The following is a 20,631-nucleotide window of genomic DNA, read 5'->3' as shown; positions in this document are numbered from 1 at the left end:
ACTTGATGCTTAAGAATATTTAATTTATATTCTCGGTAACTGCCTACATTTTAGTTTTATGCGTGTTGCTTAAGATTTTCAAAACATCTAATCTGAGGCAAATATTGAAAATGAGATATGCTCTTTACAGTTGAATTATCTTTCAGGATACATTTTAATTTATTTTATTATCCAGATAATTGGAATCCTCTTAATACCCTAAAATGAAAGTAGTTTAAGAGTATGAATTGTCTTTTTTGTTACTAGCCATGTGATTTTAATTGGCAGTATTTCAATTTTACTTTTAGCATCTAATTATCTCCTTTTTTCTATTTTTAAGTGGTTATTTGAATAACCTGCCATAGTCATGACTGTTAATTGACTAAGTAGCAAGTCATAATTTTAGAATTGCACTCCAAACTTTTGCTAAGCAACAATTTTGTGCAAAGCTCTGTGCTACACACCAGAAGAAACATAAAACTTGATTAACGATCTTCATGTTTCTAACTATTTATAGTCACCGCTCTAAGAAAGACAAATATACACACAAAATTACAAATTAGCCAAAATATTAAACTTTCATAATGGAGATATAAGCATGTATTACAGATTCATGAGGGAGGGAGAATATGTTGGGTGAAATACCACATGAAAAGTGAGTCACTGGAATTTAGCCACAAAAGGAGTTGAGTTTGGTAGGTGAAGGGTCAGGGACACTACAGGAAGAGGGAGAAACATGAACACAGACACTGAAGTATACAAAGGCGTGATATATGTATGGAATGGCAAATAAACTAGTATTCTCTGCGGTCTTGGGAAGCTTGGCAAAATGAGAGGAAAAATAAGATTTCCCACACCTTGTAATAGTCTTCGGATACTGCTTTAAAACAATCGAGAAATTACTTACAGTAAATGTGTATAACTGCAAAGCTCTTAAAAAGGGGGGTCACAGTGCCAGAAGACATCTTTTGGAAAAAAACTGTAGTGGCTGTATGAAGAGTAGGTGGCTGGCCCAGGAGATTGGAGGAAGGGAGATACATTTGGAGGTGTATGAAATGTTTCTAGGGAAGCATAAGCTTTCCTGATGCAATGTTAAAGGAAAGGGGGAAACAGCTGCCAAGGTAAAATGTAGCTCCTGTTGCCATGGCTTGATCACTAACTGGTGTAACAAATAAGGGAGCATATGAAGGATTAAAGATGAATGTGAACACGAAGTCTTCGAGGTTCAGTGGCTTCAGAGATAGTGATGCCTTTAACAGATAAAGAACACAGGATGATGATTAGGTCTGTGAAAAATACTGTTTTCGGCAGGGGAAAATAATATACATTTGAGGGTTTGGCATTTATCTGATATGAAGCCTCATGGTAGATGAGATTTTACCAGGATAGGAGGTAAAGGATAAGAGAATGAAACAGATGCTCCAGTAAAGTGCAGTGAGAAAGAATGAAAGGGATGTATGGAAAATGATATGAAAATCTTATTTTAGAGATTTTGTAAGAATAGAGTTTAAGGAAAAGCAGCGGTCATCAACAAATTTGGAAATTACATAAAGTCGAAGAAGGATGGAGATTGAAAAGAAGTTGACGGATTTGAAAAGCAGATCATCATGAGTTTGTTTTTAGCTTTGATTCCCTGGAAGCTGAGATTGGAATTCTTGTGCATGTGTGCTCTCTGCAGAAACTTCTAATGTTACTCGGGAATCAAGACAGGCAGAGGAGCAGGCTCAGATGGAGATGAGGTTCAAACTGATTCCAGTGGGACCTCTAGAGTGTGAATTGCACCTGAGTCTTCTCTTGAGCTAAAGGCCTGGGCTGTAGAACCCTATGGCAAGTAGGCATTGGCTATGGACAAACTGGAGTGGCCGGTGAGTGGGAATATAAACCTCAGGAGGCAGTTCTCTGCATTCAAGGGTGATCATCCACTGAAGGGTGCAGAAGTGAATCAAAAAGTCCTGGAAATTTAACCATCACCTCTCTTTTGGAATAACCTTTGATGGTGTGTGGTTTTTGTTTTGTTTTGCTTTGTTTTTGTTTTTGTTTTTTTAGACAGAGTCTCACTCACTCTGTCACCCTGGCTGGAGTGCAGTGGTGCTATCTTGGCTCATTGCAACCTCCACCTCAGGGGTTCAAGTGATTCTCCTGCCTCTGCCCCCTTAGTAGTTGGGATTACAGGCACCTGCCACCATGCCCGGCTAATTTTGTTGTGTGCATTTTTAAATTAATTTGAGTAAGAAAAAAATAAACTGTAATTTTCTGGAAACCCACATCTTTTAATATTGAAAAGAGTTGTAATTAAATATTTCTGGGGAGAAGATTTGAAAAACACAGGACTTATTCATATAACCTAGCAAAATATGGAATTATCATTTTAGGGTAGCTCTAATAATTACTACACTGTGATCCTCCACAACAAAAGAATGCTAGTAATAAGCTCATGGATTCCTCTTTTATACTATCACAATTAATGCCTTTAATTTTTGAACTCTGAGATTCTGTTTGTATTTTTGTTTTAAATATAGTGCAACTTTTTAATTTATTGGCTTCTTAGTGTCACATCTTGACACACAACTGTTAGATTTGCCTTTAACCTAAAATCAGTAAGTTTTTTTTAGTTGTTTAATCTTTTTCTATCCTTATTAAAATATAATTGACAAAACTACATATGTAACATTTACTGCTTAATGGCTTGATACACATATGTATTTCCATTGTGAAATGACTACTATAATCAAGTTAACTAACAAATCTACCACCTCACATATGTACCTTTTTGTTGTTGTTAAGAACACTTAAGATCTGCTCTCTTAGCAAGTTTGAAGTATACAATACAGTCTTATTAACTATAATCAACAGTTGTTTAGTCACTTAACCTTAATGAGTAAATATAGTTTGCCATAACCAGGAAGGCACAGACAAGGGCTTTTGGCCCTTCTTCCCCAACTTTGTTCCAGCACAAGAGTTAAAGAAGAAAAGAACCATTCCCTCAACAGTGTACAAAGCAGTAATAAAAATGTTAAACAGTATTACCATGTCTGAGTGCCTTTCCTGTATTTTCTAACTTAACCTAATAATAACCCTTTTAAGTGTCATCATCATTCCTAAAGAGATAAAACTTGGTTAAAATTTAAGATTTGTCACTTACTGCATGATTTGAAAACAGTTCTTTAAATTATCTTAGCTTTTGTTTTCTCATCAGTAAAATAGAGATAATAGTAGGTACCTCATAGGGGATTATTAGATCACGCTTAAAATTGGATCATAGTTAATACTTTAACTGGGGCTTTAACCATCATCATTTACATCATCCCTATCCCATTATCTTTCCTTTTGGCAGAAAGGCATATAGTGAAATCTATGCAAATTAAATGTACATATGGGAAACACTTTTTTGCAGAAGGCATTGTGGGGCTCCCTCTACATGATCTGAAAAGTACCTATATGGCTGTAAGACACTTGACATATCAGCTACTTTATACCCTGGCACGCCCATGTGACCTACTAAATCAGACAAACACACCAGGTTCTAATATACAGTCATATTCATTTTACAACTTTTCAATTAACATATAATCCTAAATTGCATGCTTTATGTTGAAGAAAAAAACAGCATCTAATATACCATCATAGTAACATATTAAATCTAGTTTAACCTGATTCTCCCAGTGTAACAATTTTGAGTTGCACATAAGGGTTTTACTGAAATTTTCATTCTTTTATTGGTCATGGATTAGTAACTTAGTATTTCCTTAGAATTGATGTAAGCATGTAAACGGAAGTTGATGATCAAGTATACCTTTATAATAAGCTGAGCAGCTTTAGGCACCTAGATCTTTTGTGAAGTGCAAGTTCACCGAGAGAAGTAATTAGTAGTATGAGTAGGCTTCTCCATCATTGGCTTTTGAATGGCTCTTTACTGAAGACAAAAGGAAGGAGGAACTCAGTGTAATTTCTACCTACTTGGATACCTCTGCAAGTATTGTCAGTGGTTATTTCTCCTTCAAGTATTCTCCCATTTCCTTTCATCAAATTGGCCAATCTCATCTCAAATCCTCTATAGAAAATGTTGAAGTTACTCTAGGGTGAGATAACAGTTCTCAATGTTTATGGGAATTGAAGAGGTTTTGGGAAAATGGATAATATTAATGGGAAAAAATTAGATTGTTGGAGTGAAGATTAAGTTCAAAGAGAGAATGTATGCTTTATTATAATTTTCTGCAACTGAAATGGGTGTGAAAACATCATTGATGATTAGTAATAATTACTAGATGTAGTGAGTTTTGAAAGACTCCTTTAAGGATGGCCATTAAATAGGTTTCTGTATGTACCTTTATTATAATTATGTATATGTGTATATATGTTTATATACACACAGATTAGAGAAATTATGGCCTTTACTGTAAGTATATCATAGAGTTTGATTGAAAAACAAATTCTGTCAAAGAGCAACGACATAGAATTAGGCATGATTTACTTCCTCTCAGCTGCTGAGTGTTACATTTCTGATTTAGAGGGGAGAAATGTTCTTTTTCCATAAGATTTGATGTAATATTTCTACTTTGGTTCCAAATTTCTAACCTAAGAATAAGAAGTAATTAATATCAAAAGAATAATGAGAAACCTCATCCCTGGTTAAAATATATATTTAGTAAATATTACAGGAAAGAGATACAGGATTATTTAGAAATAGAACAATAAAACAAAACTTTCCTTATCCTTTTTGGTTGTATAATCAGAAATTACATCTCCTGGTTAAATGATCTCTGAGATTAGTTTCTAAAGTAAGATGTATTTTGACAGGAAATTTTAACTCATTTTATTTTCAAAATACATACCTTATAGTGACCATAAATCTAATTTTTGAAGAATATTCTTCATAGTCTTATAGTAGAAAATATAGCCTTGAGTGCTGTACTCTCCATTGCTTTGGAAAACATCATTTTAGTTGAGCAAAATACTTTTAATAGTGAGGTATTGATGTGGCCCTTGGCTGTTATTATGTAATCATGCCATGTAATTTTCTGTTCTTTGGAAAGTGATGAAATCAGTTCACAGTGATGGAATGGGCTGCTTCTTTTCAGTCCTAAACTTTTCATACACAAATCATAATTATTAATTGGAACTAATTCCAGACCATGTATTTAAATGCCAGTTTTCATGTGAATGCCAATTTTGTCCCTTATTCTCACCTTGAAAACATAACTTGCTCTACTCTATTAGGAAGAAAGCGCGAGGCTGTACTGTGTCTTCTCAGTTCGTATGTTGGATAAATCTGGCCAACAGTTTGTTTATTTAATTATTGATTGAAATAATATTTATTGGATGCTATTGCACATCAAAAACTAGTAGTAGAAACTAGGAATTTAAAATGTAAGTGGGCTTAATCCTGTCCACAGAAGCCTATAGTAGTGAGGGAGAGTTGCAGTAAATGCAGTGGGAGAGACATACCTATGGGTATAGGCCTGGGAGGGGCTCCAGCCTAAAGGATGGTTTTCTGGGGGAGGTGGGCCTGTAAGAGTTAGAAGACCAGAAAGTGGAAATGGAGGAGAAAGAGAAAGCAGAAGGGAAGAAAGAAGAGGGTAGAAAAGAGGATGTTTTAAAGTGATTCAGCTTCTTTCGTAAGTGAGGTATATCTATTGTTAACTATATTTGGGAAATACAATATTTGAATTAATCTCTTAAACCATAGTAGCAAAGCTTTCCAATAGATTCTGAATAACATCATCTTGCTTCTGAACCAGGGACATTCTGATGATTGATTCATTAGGAGTTCTATGGACTTGAAAGTCAATTGTTATGCAATAATTTACAAGTTAGGACAACTTTAGCTTTGTATAATGAGTAACTTTAAAAAAATCAGATGTTCCTGAAAATATATTGCATGCAGTATGGTTAATTCTACAACTTAATAATATAGATTGCTGGTATTTTATTTATCATCGTGAATCCCAGAATCCTTAAATGTGAACTGTTTTTAGAGGTGAGAGGGCAGATCTACAACTGCCATGGAAAAAATAATTTTGGCTTATTGAAAGGAGGTGGTCAGCCCCTTTAGCTTATCCTAGTAGCTCTGCAACTCCTTCCTTCTACCTATGTGCTGCAAACCTATGGCTCTTTTTCTGATGTAGTAAAGAATGCATTGGCTTCTGCTGGGTTTCCACATACATGCCTGTTTCAAAACCATGTAATTTTTGCACACTGCTACCTACCCTTTTAGTATGATGACATGATATATATTTCTACACTCAGAATTACCAGGGCTTTGTGTCTGACTTTCCAGGCTTGTTTATCCCAGACACTGCTCTATAGAGGCACCGTCCTTCCTCAGAAGGCTGCCTTGGAAAGAAAAATGAGTGAATTTCCATCCATTGCCTATAAACCACACATGGTTTAATAGCTCTATGCACATTTAAAAATATATTTTATACCTTGCAGTGTTTTTTTATATCTAGCCAAATTCTATATTCAGAGGTTTTTTGGCCACACCTCAGTAAATAACATCATTAAAGCTTGTGTATTCTGTTTGAATTATTGGAGCTTTAGAGTCTTGCAGGCTTACTGCCCTTTAATGTATGCTCTTGAGTATCCATACAACACAGATTGAAAAGAGTTGCTTTAACTCAAAGAAATGCGAGTTTCTAATAGAACTTCAGGTACCTTCAAATGGCTATTGAGCTTTTGATCGAGGGAAACCTCCAAAAACTGCATAATCTATACAAATCTTTTTATGCTTAATATCAGTTGTGGTACATTACGATGCCTGTATCAGAAGAGAGTGGTTATTTTTATTTTACTAACTCTGATATACACAAAATGATGTCATATGATCATGGAATATTAGAGCCATTATGGGACTAAGAAATAATTCACACCTTCAGTGTAAAGATGAGAAAAGTGAGGGAAAATATTGTAAAGGATATTGCTCACTGTCTCACAGAGTAGAGGTGAAGATGAGTCAGGCATTGAGATTTCTTTATTCTCCCATCCAGTATATGAAACTGGCACTTAATTATAATCTTTTAAATGCTGATTACTTGTATCTTTCAACGGAGGTTTTTTGGATCAATAATGTTTGAAAGTTACAACACTATAGGCCGGGCGCGGTGGCTCATGCCTGTAATCTCAGCACTTTGGGAGGCCAAGGCGGGCAGATCACGAGGTCAGGAGATTGAGACCATCCTGGCCAACATGGTGAAACCCTGTTTCTACTAAAAATACAGAAATTAGTTGGACCTGGTGGTAGATGCCTGTAATCCCAGCTACTTGGGAGGCTGAGGCAGGAGAATGGCTTGAACCTGGGAGGTGGAGGTTGCAGTGAGCCAAGATCATGCCACTGCACTCCAGCCTGGTGACAGAGCAAGGCTGTGTCTTAAAAAAAAAAAAAAGAAAGAAAGAAAGAAAGTTACAACACTAGTGTTTGATTGAGATACCATGACTCTCTCACCTTCAAAGGTTAGCGATGCTTAACCTTCGATAACCAACGATAATATCATTAATTGATGATAATTAGTATCATCAAATTTACAATAAAACCATCACTATATTTCTGACATCCATGCTTTTTGCCAAATCTGCCTGAAACCTATAGAACAACCCGGGGCTATTTTACCCCTCAGGTGACATTTGCTAATGTCTGGAGTCATTTCTGGTTGTCACAAGAAAGAGTTTTCTGGTTCAAACTGTCAATAATATCAAGGTTGATAAACCCACTAAAGGGATTTAATGCTGCCCTCTGCAACACTTATATGTAATAAAAGACATGTATCCTATACTAGTTGAAAAGAAGTCTGATCTTCCCTTTTCTATTGTATTTCAAACTTTTAGGGTTGTCTCTAGATTACATTATGTCATATTTTCATGAAGTGCTTCAAATATTCTCATCTATGTTTTATAGAACTTGATCCTCTTCCTTTTTGTTCAAAGGTCTATTTTAAGAAGTCTAACCTCACACGAATGCCAGTGCTTTTCCTTTGTAACTTTTCAAGCTTCATTTGTTAGATATGTCTCTAGATAGATAGAAAAAAGTGTGATTGTTGTATTTTAGTTTCCACCATTGATCTACACAAGAAAAAAATTGTTTTGTGTTTTTTGCATTTCCTGGTATTTATTTGTGTTTGGGGCCCTATCCTTATTAACTATTAACAATTTCATGGGATGATGAATAGTAATTTTTTATACATTGAAGAAATATTGAGTCCAGGAAATAGAAGCTAGACACATAACTGCCCCTTTGGAGTTGAGCCTTCTGCAGGATATTCATAAGTGAATTTACAAACAAGATGTGATATGATGATAAAGAATATGGAAGGCATTACAAATGGACATAAAAGGGCCTATAATCAAGGCTTGAGCAATCAGGTGAGGTCTGAGCTGACACCTGACAAGTACATGGAGGTAAATATTGTTTCTGGCAGAAAAAAACGTTTTGAACACATCTCATTTAGAGATGAGATACAGCCAGTGCCCCAGAGGTACTGAATATGGTAAACAATTGTAGCAGGATGATAGGTATTTGTGTATGTAAACAGACCTAAACATGGAAAAATACAGTAAAAATAAAATCCAAAAGGTAAAGAGAAAATACACCCACATAGGGAACTTCCCATGAGCGGAGCTTTCAGGACTGGAAGTTGCTGTAGGTGAGTCAGTAAGTAGTGAGTGAATTTGAAGACCGAAGACATTACTGTACACCACTGTAGACTTTATAAACACTGTACACTTAGGCTACACTAAATTTAGAAAACGTTTTCTTTCTTACGTAAAAAATTAACTTTAGCTCACTGTGACATTTTTACTTTACCAACATTGATTGTTTTAATTGTCCTTTATATTCTTACTTTAAAGCTTTTTTCTAATTTTAAAAAATTATTTTTTGTTTATATTTTTATATTATTTTGTTAAAAACTAGGACTCAAACACACACATTAGCCTAGGCAGACACACGGTCAGGATCGTCGATATCACTGTCTTTCACTTCCACATCTTATTCCATTGAAAAGTCATCAGGGCCAATGACATGTACGGAGCTTTCATCTCCTATGATAACAGGACCTTCTTTCCAAATACTTCCTGGAGATCCCGGGTGTCACTTTTTTAGAAATATGTCCATGGTGGTTTACTTATTGTTTTTTTTCTCTCCTTATAGATTTGCTTATAAGCAAATAATGCATCATGAACATTTCTCTCTATTAAGGAAAATCTGTTGCTGTTGGTGTCCATGTTTTAAAACTTTTTATGGAGCTTGTTGAGCTCTGCAAAAGTTGCACCCATCACTGTGTATTTTCTTGGGAGTTCGTCTTCTCTTTTTAGGTTTATTTACATCAGCCTCACCATAAACATGTGAATAATGTTTGAGCTGTAATGATACTGCAGCTAGGACCTCAACAAGCAACAGGAATTTTTCAGTTCCAGTATAACTTTAAGGGACCCACTGTGGTATATGTGATCCGTCGTTAGCCAAACATTGTTATGTGGGGCATGCCTATACTTTTATGAGATAATGCAGAACTTGGAGAGCTTCATTTCAGATATTTTCATTATGAAACATTTGCTGAGTACCTACTCTAGGACAAGCACCATTCTAGGCTTCAGAACAACAGCACTGAACCAAACAACTGAAGCCTCTGCCGTTGTGTAGTTTACATTCTAGAGTGGTAGTTTATTAGTATTATTCATCTATATATGCAACTTTTCATTAAGAGTTTTCACCCTTGTATACGGTCAGAATGGTAAGTACAAGTGTTTTCAAGGACTGAGCAATGTAATGATTGGTAAATTAATGGAATTTTTTTAAAATTATAGAAATAATAAGTTGATATTAAGCTAAAAGTTGTCTTTAAGAACTTTGATACTCAGTCTCTAACTTTTCAAGTTATTCTTTTGGGGTTTCTCTTTCTCATCTGGGGGTATAATGCTTGATGTGGATGAGACTTTATGCTGGAAGAATTTTATTTCTTTTTTCATTTAAAATATCATAGTTGATGTGGCAGATACACTGATCAGCAGCATTTAGAGAAGGGTAACTTTTTAAATCAGCATGGAAAATTAAGGTACATCTTAGAAAAGTGATTACTCTGCCCTTATACCAAGACACAAGAAGACTTTACACTGGCATTGCAGCATGGAGAGATTTACAACAGCTTTCATTGGTTTAGATGTGGCTAAAGAATTAACAGATGATTGGTTGGCATTCTCAAAATGGAAAATTTAACAAACTTCTAGAAAGGTAATCAAGTTATTGTCTGTATATTCCTCACACCTCTGAATGATGAGTGTGCTTTCCAACATCAACATTCATGAAGCTGACTTTGAAATATTTAACTTAAAAGCATTTTACCCTTCTTTGAAACCTTATTTAAAATGCCCTGATATCAGCTTAGTCCTGTTAGAATAAAAAATAAAGTCATTCAAGAAATTTACACTAGAGATAACCGTTTCTAGGTCATAACGTTTTATTGGATACAATCAGAAAATGTGGTGTGGTTGGCAAACCCTACATTGGGTTTTGAAATTACTGTGCTACCAGTATGTTCCAGCCAATGAGAACCTTTCAGCCATCGGCTTTTATTGATTTGTATTCCTCAGAGTAACATAAATAGCTTTCCTTAAGTCTTCCAAGTTCACTATGGTTATTTTTTTCCTGAAATTTCTGCTGTTAGAAGGCTTATTTATTTATTTATTTATTATTTTTTGAGACAGAGTCTCACCCTGTTGCCCAGGCTGGACTGCAATGGCGCTATCTCGGCTCACTGCAAGCTCCACCTCCTGGGTTCAAGCGATTCTCCTGCCTCAGCCTTCCGAGTAGCTGGGACTACAGGCACCCGCCACCACCCCCAGCTAATTTTTATATTTTTAGTAGAGACTGGGTTTCCCTGTGTTAGCCAGGATGGTCTCCATCTCCTGACTTTGTGATCCGGCTGCCTCGGCCTCCCAAGGTGCTGGGATTGCAGGTGTGAACCACCGCGTCCGGCCTAGAAGGTTTATTCATGCACTTACTCCGTGGCTTTCCAAGCCCTTCATGGTTTGAGCTTGGAATTGGTAGCAACGTTCTATGAGCAAGCAGGAAAAAAAGAGGTGCTATAACCAATTATTCTATAAATACTTATAGTATGGAGAGTTCTGCAATCACAACAATACATTTTAGCTTTTTCAGAACAAATAAAGATATTGAAAATTTCTTCCTTTTCTATTTTTAGTTTCTGTGGGTGCATAATAGGTATATATATTTATGGGGTATATGAGATATTTTGGCACAAGCATGCAATAGGTAATAATCACATCATGGGAAATTGGGTCTACATCCCCTCAAGCATTTATCATTTGTGTTACAAACAATCCAATTAAACTCTTAGTTATTTTAAAATATACAATTGAACGATTGGCTCTAGTCCCCCTGCTGAGCTATCAAATACTATAATAGGTCTTATTCTTTTTTTTTTTTTTCCGAGACGGAGTCTCACTCTTTTGCCCAGGCTGGAGTGCGGTGGCGTGATCTCGGCTCATTGCAAGCTCCGCCTCCAGGGTTCACGCCATTCTCCTGCCTCAGCCTCCCAAGTAGCTAGGACTACAGGGGCCCACCACCACACCCAGCTAATTTATTTTTGTATTTTTAGTAGAGACGGAGTTTCACCCTGTTAGCCAGGATGGTCTCAATCTTCTGACCTTGTGATCCGCCTGCCTCAGCCTCCCAAAGTGCTGGGATTACAGGCGTGAGCCGCGGCACCCGGCCTGCCTTATTCATTCTTTCTAGTTGTGTTTTTTTTTTTTTATATCCATTAACCATTTCCATTTCCTCTCTTCTTCCCCCTCCCCAGACTACCCTTCCTGTCCTCTAGTAACTATCCTTCCATTCTCTATTTCCATGAGCTCCATTGTTTTGATTTTAAAAGATACTGAACATTTCAACCAAGAAAGGCAAAAATAAGCAAGTACTCCCTCATCCAATCACACTAGAAATTAAATTCATTTTTAATAAACAACTGAAATATTTTTATTGCTTATTTTCACTTTTAAAATATATATGTGAAATCTAACCCGCAAATTTATACTGTTAATAGACATGTTTTCAACATTTGTTTAAAAATATGAGTTAAGTTTCTGGACTTACCATATGGTGGTTAAAATGAGAATTCGGCACTTTCAAGTCACACTTGATTTTTTTCTATTCTCTAAGATGTTAACTATTTTATTTTACCTGGAAATGTGAATAAATGTATTAAATAGCAATCTCATTGCATATACCAATTGATGGTAATTAAATTGAAGCATCTCTGTTACTATTTTTAAAAGATCCTCATTTGAATTTTTTTTTTTTTTTTTTTTTGAGAAGTCTCACTCTGTCACCCAGGCTAGAGTGCAGTGGCGCGATCTCGGCTCACTGCCAGCTCCGCCTCCGGGGTTCATGCCATTCTCCTGCCTCAGCCTCCCCAGTAGCTGGGACTACAGGTCCCAGGCTAATCTTTTTGTGTGTGTATTGAGTACAGACAGTGTTTCATCGTGTTAGTCAGGATGGTCGCCATCTCCTGACTTGTGTTCCGCCCGCCTCAGCCTCCCAAAAGTGCTGGGATTACAAGTGTGAGCCACCGCGCCTGGTCTGTCTTATTCATTCTTTCTAATTTTTATTTTTTTTGTACCCGTTAACCATTCCCACTTCCTCTCCTCTTTCCCCTCCCCAAACCACCGTTCCTGTCCTCTGGTAACTATCCTTCCATTCTCTATTTCCATGAGCTCCATTGTTTTGATTTTTAAAAGATACTGAACATTTCAACCAAGAAAGGCAAAAATAAGCAAGTACTCCCTCATCCAATCACACTAGAAATTAAATTCATTTTTAAAAAACAACTGAAATATTTCAATTGCTTATTTTCACTTTTAAAAAATATATGTGAAATCTAACCCTCAAATTTATACTGTTAATAGACATGTTTTTAACATTTGTTTAAAAAATAGGAGTTTAGTTTCTAGACTTATGATGGTTAAAATGAGAATTCAGCACTTTCAAGTCACATTTGATTTTTTTTCTATTCCCTAAGATGTTAACTATTTTATGTTGCCTGGAAATGTGAATAAATGTATTAAATAGCAATCTCATTGCATATACAAATTGATGGTAATTAAATTGAAGCATCTCTGTTACTATTTTTGAAAGATACTCATTAGATTTTTTTTTTTTTTTTTTTTGAGAAGTCTCACTCTGTCACCCAGGCTAGAGTGCAGTGGCGCGATCTCGGCTCACTGCCAGCTCTGCCTCCGGGGTTCACGTCATTCTCCCAAGTACCTGGGACTATAGGCGCCCGCCACCATGCCTAATTTTTTTGTATTTTTAGTAGAGACGGGGTTTCACCATGTTAGCCAGGATGGTCTCGCTCTCTTGACCTCGTGATCCGCCCGCCTTGGCCTCCCAAAGTGCTGGGATTACAAGCGTGAGCCACCGCGCCCAGCCTTATTTAAATTTTTTAATCCTGTTTTCAAACTTTATAGTCTAAATTTTGGAAAATGCCACGGTGAAATTTGATAAAGACAATAGCTAGTAGATGTTGACAGACTTTATCTTCTATACCGGTGAGTTTTAACATGCTTTTCTAACTAGCTCCTAGTAACCATGGAATGAAATTATAGAACAGGTACAACTTCAAATTTCATTGGCTTTTCAGCTCTTAAGAGAATAGTCATATCTAAGCAATGAAATTTTGTTTAATCTACCTTAAAATATCTGTAAAATGTGTACTTTCCCACTAGCTATTAAAACCATGGCAATCTACATTCAAACATGCATATAAAACGAGTCATCTTTTCCTGCCATTACGGAGTTATGGAAAATTAGTCCTAATGCCTATTTTATACGAAGCATTGTACTTTCCTACTGTGAAAAAATAGTGAAGTTCTAAATGGAAATGTGAATGAGAAGCAAAATTGGCAATATTCTCTAATAATATGAAATTAACATGTAGAATCAAATCCTTGATTAATGCAACCAAACAAGTTACTGCCAGGACATAAGAAATAGAAAGCAGGCTGGTTTTTCATGATAGAGTTGTCAAGTTTCATGGTATTTCAAAATGCCTTAACTCTGATGACGTCAATTCCGCTACTTCTAGATCTCTGATGCCGGCATGACCTATACCTTAAACATTATGATTTTCTTGGTCATTCAGTCTAGTACTGAGTTTTCAATTTTAGTTTTTTTATGTATTATGTATTGAGGGAAATTGTATATGAATGCATAGATTTTAGATATATAATTCAATGACAAATATATATAAATTCATGTAGCCAAAACCTAAATCAGGATATGCAATATTTCTACTTGCTAGAAAGTTCCCTTTGTCCACTTTCAGTCATTTCCCAGCTCCAATAGGCAACGTGATTTCTGAAGTCTATATCCATGTATTACTTTTGTCTGTTCTTGGACTTTGTATATTTTGTGTCTCACTATTATTGTTTAATATATATTCTTGAGGTCCTTTCATGTTGTGTGTATTGGTATCTCATTATTTTCATTGTTAAATTCCATTGTTCATTGTTTTCATTGCTAAGTAGTATTCCATTGTGTAGATATACACATTTTTTAAAAATCTGGATTTTTTTGGATGAATATTTGATTTTTTTCAAAGTTTCTACTATCTTCAGTAATACTGCTATAAACAGGTATGTAAAAAGTCTTTTTGTGGTCATTCAATTGATCTTGTGTAAAGGCCTAGGAGTGAAATTGATAAATATGAAATATTTTTATGTTTAACTTTGTAAGAAACTGGATTAGTTTTCAAAAGTGTGTATTTTATTGTAGTCTTCCATCAGCAAATTATGAGAGGTTGAGTTGTTCACCATATGTTCATCATTTAGTGTTGTCATTTTTTTGCATTCCACAATTAGTAACTCTTTGTGGTTTCAATTTGTATTTACACACAATTAAAGATGTTAGGTGTATTTTCATGTGCATCTTGGCCATTTGTATATCTTTTTTTGAAGCATCTGTTCAAGTTAGACATTAGGATATCTTTTTCTTATTGATGTGTAGGATTTCTTTAGTAGTCAAGCTCTTTTTCAGGTATATATTTTTGAATATCTTATTCTAGTCTGTAGCTTGCTCTTTTATTTTCTTAATATTTATGATTATTTCTTTTTCATTTGTAAAGACACCTTGTGAACATAAATTTTTGTTCTCTATGTCCTAAGAAATATTTTTTTCTTGAAGATGGGGCAGATTTTCTCCTATGCTTTATATCAGAATCTTTATAGCTTTAGACTATACACCTAAATCTATTATATACCTGAAATTAATTTATGCATTATGATGTAGGGCTTAAGGTTTTTTTTTTTTTTTTGACTTAGGAAGTGGTTCCATCATTTGTTAGAAAGATTTTTCTTTCCAATTTGAATTGCCTTGGTGCCTTTGTTTAAATTGAATGATCAAATATGTATTTGTACATTTCTATTCTTCTCTACTAGTGTATTCATTTTCCCTTACACCAATGTTGCTTTGTCTTGTTCAGGATAGCTTTTGACAAGTATTCAACCAGGAATAATAATTTCTCCTAATTCATGCTTCATTATGGTTTTTATCTTTCTATTATAAGTCTTATGCATTTCTATATACATTTTTAAAAACAACCTATCAGTTTTTTCCAAACAGCAGATGGGATTTTGATTGAAATTTAATCTAATAACCAAATTGAAAATTGGCATCTTAACATGATTGAGTCTTCTAATTTATGAACATGGGTTTAGGTCATATATAATTTTTCTCAGAAATGCTTAGTAGTTTTCAGGATGGTATTATTGTATACATTTTATTATGTTTTAATGTTAGCAAGTACAATTTTAAAAGAAATATAATTTATTTTCACATTGGTCTTATGTCTTGTTTTATAAATTTCTTATGATTTTATACATAAGTGATTGTGTTGTCTGTGCATAAAGATTTCTATGGCTGTTTTTTTTTCTTCCAAATTTTGTATTTCATTCTTTTTTGTTGCTTTTTTATTACTGGCTCAAACCTCAGTACAACGTTAAATAAAAGTTACAGGGGCATACATACTTGCCTTGTTCCCAATGTTAGGAAGAACACATTCAATATATAGTCATTAAGTATGACATTTGATGTATGATTATGTAGATGCTCCTCTCCAATATAAGAAAACGTTTGCCTCTATTCTTGATCTACTCTGACGTTTTATCAAGAATACTTATATAATTTTGTCAGTAGAATTTTGTACATCTATTCAGATCACTATATGGAACTGTCTTTTTAATGCTATTGATCAGTTCAAATACATTGCTTAATTTTGGGGTGTTAAAATAACTTTTTATTATCACAGTAAACCACAGTTAATCATTATATATTTCTTATATATTACTAGAATTGATTTGCTAATATGTATTTTTAAATTTTGCATCTGTGTTTATAAGTTATGGAGGCTTATTGTTTTTGGTAATGTCTTTACTAATTTTTCAAACGATGGTAATTTGATTACTTTATTTCCAATTTGCGTGTCCCCTTATTTCTTTCTTTTGACTGATTGCTCTAACTAGGACTTGCTTAGGACTTCTAGTACTATGTTGAATAGCAGTGATGAAAGTGGGCATCCTTTTCTTGTTCCAGGTCTTAGAGGAAAAGCTTTCAGTTTCCCCCCATTTAGTATGAAACTGAGTGTCTGTTCTATATGCTTTCATTATGTTGAGGTGTGTTCCTTCCATACAGTTTTTTCAAGGCTTGGATCATGTAGGGGTGTGGAATTTTATCAAATGCTTTTTTAGCATCAATTGAAATTATCATACAGTTTTTGTGCTTCATTCTATTGATATGATGTGATTTGATGTGAGATGATGATAATGATTTGCATATGTTTAACCATCCTTGCATCCCTGGGATAAATCCCACTTGGACATGATGAATGATCTTTTTAATGTGTTGTTGAATGCAGTTTGCTAGCATGTTGCCAAACATTTTTGCATCAATGTTCACCAGGGATATTGGCCTGTTGTTTTTTATTTATGTGTCTTTGGTTTTGGTATCAGAGTAATATTGTCCTTGTAGAATGAGTTTGGAAATAGTCCCTCCTCCTCTATTTTTCACAGTAGTTTGAGTAGGATTGGTATTAGTTCTTTTAAAAATATTTGGTAAAATTCAGGAGTAAAGCCGTCGGGTCTTGGGCTTTTCTTTCCCGGGAAACTTTTTTGAGAGGGAATCTCGCTCTGTCGCCCAGGCTGGAGTGCAGTGGTGTGATTTCGGCTCACTGCAAGCTCCGCCTCCCGGGTTCACGCCATTCTCCTGCCTCAGCCTCCTGAGTAGCTGGGACTAGAGGCGCCCGCCACCACGCCCGGCTAATTTTTTTGTTTTGTTTTGTTTTGTTTTGTATTTTTTAGTAGATACGGGGTTTGACCATGTTAGTCAGGATGGTCTCCATCTCCTGACCTCGTGATCTGCCCGCCTGGCCCTCCCAAAGTGCTGGGATTACAGGCGTGAGCCACCGCGCCCGGCCTTTCCTGGGAAAATTTTGTTTCCATCTCACTACTTATTGGTCTTTTCAGGTTTTGGATTTCTTCATGGTTCATTCTTGCTAGGTTGTATGTGTCTAGGAAAGTATCCATTTATTCTAGATTTTCTAATTTATTGGTCTGTAGTTGCTCATACTAGCCTCTAATGATCCTTAGAATTTCTATAGTATCAATGATAATGTTGTCCCCATTTTCATCTCTGATTTTATTTAGGTTTTTTTTGTTGTTGTTTGTTTGTTTTTTTTAGTGTGGCTACAGGTTAGTGGTTTGGTTTATCTTTTTTAAAAAACGCACTTTTCATTTTGTTCATATTTTGTATGTTTTCATTTCAATTTCATTAATTTCTGCACTTATGTTTATTCTTTCCTTTCTTCTATACTTATTTTGGGTCTGGTTTACTCTTGCTTTTCTAGTTCTTTAAGATGTATCGGCGCCTCAGGCCCAGCAGAGCCAGGGCGGCTCCTGCCGGTAGCCTGCGTGCGGCCCGGCCAGCCGCGCCCCGCGTCCATCTCGCCGTTCACTGCCCTGAGGCTGGCGCCGCCATGGGGCGCGGGGCCGGTGCTGCTCTGGGGCACTGGAGCCGCGCGGTGCTGGAGAAGCCACGCGCCGCTGGAGGGAAGCTGCCGGGGCGGGGTTCTGGGCGGCTCAGGGGGCGGCGCGGGCCTCGCGCGGCTCCTGGGGTTGTGGGCTCGGGCGCCTGGCTGCTGCAGGTGCCGGGCTCTTGCCTGGCCGGGCGCTCCTCGGCTCCCACGCACCGGGTTCCTGGGCGCTCCCATCGACACTGCCTGGGCGGGGATGAGGCCTGGCGGCGCGGGCCGGCGGCGCCTCCGGGAAGGATGGGCGGCTACGACCTGCGGCGCCTGGACTCTCGGAGCCCGGAAGCTCCTGGGGCTGGCGTACCCTGAGCGCCCGAGGCTGGCAGCTGCGGTTGGATTTCTCGCGATGTCCACTGTTATCTCCATGTCTGCCCCTTTCTTCCTGGGGAAGATCATGGATGTCATCTATACCAACCCCACCATAGACTACAGCGACAACCTGACCCGCCTCTGCCTTGGCCTCAGTGGTGTGTTTCTGTGTGGTGCTGCCGCCAATGCCATTCGTGTCTACCTCATGCAAACTTCAGGTCAGCGCGTTGTGAAGAGGCTGAGAACTTCATTATTCGCCTCCATTCTGGGGCAGGAGGTTGCTTTCTTTGACAAGACTCGCGCAGGAGAATTGATTAACCGCCTCTCATCAGAAACTGCACTCCTGGGGCGCTCAGTGACTGAAAACCTCTCAGATGGGCTCAGGGCCAGGGCCGGGGCCGGGCTTCTGTAGGCATCAGTATGGATGTTTTTTGTCTCACCTAATCTGGCCACCTTTGTTTTGAGCGTGGTGCCTCCAGTGTCAATCATTGATGTAATTTATGAACGATATCTGCTGAAACTGAACAAAGTCACCCAGGATTCCCGGGCACAAGCCACTCAGCTAGCTGAGGAATGTATTGGAAATGTAAGAACTGTTGGAGGTTTTGGAAAAGAAATGACTGAAATAGAGAAATACGCCAGCAAAGTGGACCATGGGATGCAGTTAACAAAGAAAGAGGCATTCGCTCGGGCTGGCTTCTTTGGAGCAACTAGGCTGCCGGAAACCTGATTGTGCTTTCTGTCCTGTAAAAAGGGAGGCTGCTGATGGGTAGTGCCCACATGACCATGGGTGAACTCTCTTCCTTCCTAATGTATGCTTTCTGGGTTGGAATAAGCATTGGAGTTCTGAGATCTTTTTACTTGGAGTTGATGAAAGGACTGGGTGCCGGGGGGCGCCTCTGGGAGCTCCTGGAGAGAGAGCTCAACCTGCCTTTTAACGAGGGGGGAGGGTTATCTTAAATGAGAAAACCTTCCAGGGTGCCTTGAAGTTTAAGAACGTGCATTTTGGCGATCCCGCTCGCCCAGAGGCGCCCATATTTCAGGATTTCAGCCTTTCCATTCCGTCAGGATCTATCACCGCACTGGTTCTGGCGGTGGCCCAAGTGGTTCTGGCAAATCAACAGTGCTTTCGCTCCTGCTGAGGTTGTAGGACCCTGCTTCTGGAACTATCAGTCTTGATGGCCATGACATCCGTCAGCTAAACCCAGTGTGGCTGAGATCCAAGATTGGGACAGTGAGACAGGAACCCATCTGGTAGACAACATGAGAGACTTTAATGCAAAACAGTGTTGCAGAAAAAAAAACTTCAGAGACTGTATGAAATATGTAAACCATATATCAAGTTATTTGAAAAATACCTATTTTTTCCAAAGTGTGTAAAATATTGCTTTGAAATGTACCTGTTCTCAAGATCTTTTTATTCAGAGTTTTAATAATTGTAACTTTTTAAATGTTTATAGCACTGAAGTTATTTTCAGGTTTTGTATTTTGTTTTATTGTGGAATATTTTAATTAATATAGCATGGCATCTCATTTTCTTTTGCCTGCTGTTAAAGATGGAAGCTATTGTCAAATGACAACTTAAAAAATGGAAGTATAAATAAAAAGCCTGATTATTTTAGGCCAGTTTACCAGTCACTGTGTAATTCTTCTGGTAATAGTCTACCTACTTTAAGTCTAATTTTACTAGATAGAGTAATGGAAAATGAAAATTTAACCCTTTATTCCGATAATCTCATGAAGCAAACCTAACTAACATCAGCTGGAAAGAAGAGAACATTTATATTGCCCGTCTCCTGTGTCTTCAAAGGTGTAAGAGTTGAAGACTACGTGTTCCTATGGGAACTATGTTTGAATATGTGCAATTTTCAACATTCTGGCACAAGAAAACCTGATAAGTTTTTAAAAGGGCAGAAGCTTATTTTTTGAACAGGAAAACCTATTAAATTCACATGTGTGTATGAGTACTTCTGGGAAGCAAGGGGTGAACTGCTAGGTATTATTGAGAATGAATGATTTTTGCATATAAGTTGTTTGAAGGCATGTATTTTGAAAAAAAAATCTGTTACAAATTTATAATTTCAAAACAAATTGAATCTTATGATACTTTTGGAATTTCATTAATAAGGCTAAAATCTGAGGAATATAACTAATTTTCAGCCTTAAGACATTTAAGTTTGGAAGTCCTTGCTATTCAACAGAATAACAAGAAAAATGTATCACTCTTCTGAAAAGATATTAATAAGCCCTTTTC

General features: G+C 36.9%; 1 pseudogene; it reads left to right on the top strand.

Moving 5' to 3' along the window:
• Positions 1-8,265: 8,265 nt before the first annotated feature.
• On the top strand, positions 8,266-20,182 carry LOC129050549 (ATP-binding cassette sub-family B member 10, mitochondrial-like; annotated as a pseudogene).
• Positions 20,183-20,631: the final 449 nt, after the last annotated feature.

This window comes from Pongo abelii, chromosome 16 (genome assembly GCF_028885655.2).
Source record: "Pongo abelii isolate AG06213 chromosome 16, NHGRI_mPonAbe1-v2.0_pri, whole genome shotgun sequence".
In the NCBI taxonomy this organism is placed as follows: domain Eukaryota; kingdom Metazoa; phylum Chordata; class Mammalia; order Primates; family Hominidae; genus Pongo; species Pongo abelii.
The sequence above is the reverse complement of the archived record's forward strand: the minus strand, read 5'-3'. Positions and strand labels throughout refer to the sequence as shown.